This window comes from Tupaia chinensis, unplaced genomic scaffold (genome assembly GCF_000334495.1).
Source record: "Tupaia chinensis unplaced genomic scaffold, TupChi_1.0 Scaffold143710_1, whole genome shotgun sequence".
Classification (NCBI taxonomy): domain Eukaryota; kingdom Metazoa; phylum Chordata; class Mammalia; order Scandentia; family Tupaiidae; genus Tupaia; species Tupaia belangeri.
Genome location: NW_006203558.1, coordinates 43,717 through 44,306, shown reverse-complemented (window position 1 = coordinate 44,306; position 590 = coordinate 43,717). Strand labels below are relative to the sequence as shown.

The following is a 590-nucleotide window of genomic DNA, read 5'->3' as shown; positions in this document are numbered from 1 at the left end:
AGCCACCAGGTCTGGGTCTTGAACCACTGTTGATTACATTGAAGTCCAGTAACATAATCGTTATGCTATCTGCTGGACCCATAATATGCAATTATTAATCAAACATTTAGTAAGTGAATCAATGAATGAAATAAGTGACACCACATTGAAAACAAAATTTGAGAATCAATTCGTAAGTACTTTTGCTGAAAAATTATCCCAGTAACAGTAAATGAATTAAGAATCTCTTCTGATTCTTTCTGACCTACACTAAGACAACTACTTTAATAAATATGTATTTAATTTTATTTAATTTTAATACATTTTTAAATTTTGCTGTAAGGTATGTGCATTCACCACACAGCAAAGATAAATGAGGTTGATCATGGACCACAATAAATCATCTTCTAGGAATCCCTTTCGCTGATGTGACTTACTAGCATAAAGCAAAAGCAGTGGGAAACACCGGATAAGATATAAATTTAGTTGGTTCCCATAATGAGTGTGATACTTTTCCTGATGTAATGTAGAATATACTATCAAGGAGAGCTCATTCAATTTTTGATTGATATTTGCTTTTTTTTTTTTTTTGCTATAGGGCGTGTGTGCTC

General features: G+C 32.2%; 1 pseudogene; it reads right to left on the bottom strand.

Annotated features, from left to right (window-relative positions):
- LOC106733420 (olfactory receptor 4C16-like) overlaps window positions 1-590 on the bottom strand; it is a 16,807-nt pseudogene that overhangs the window by 15,239 nt on the left and 978 nt on the right.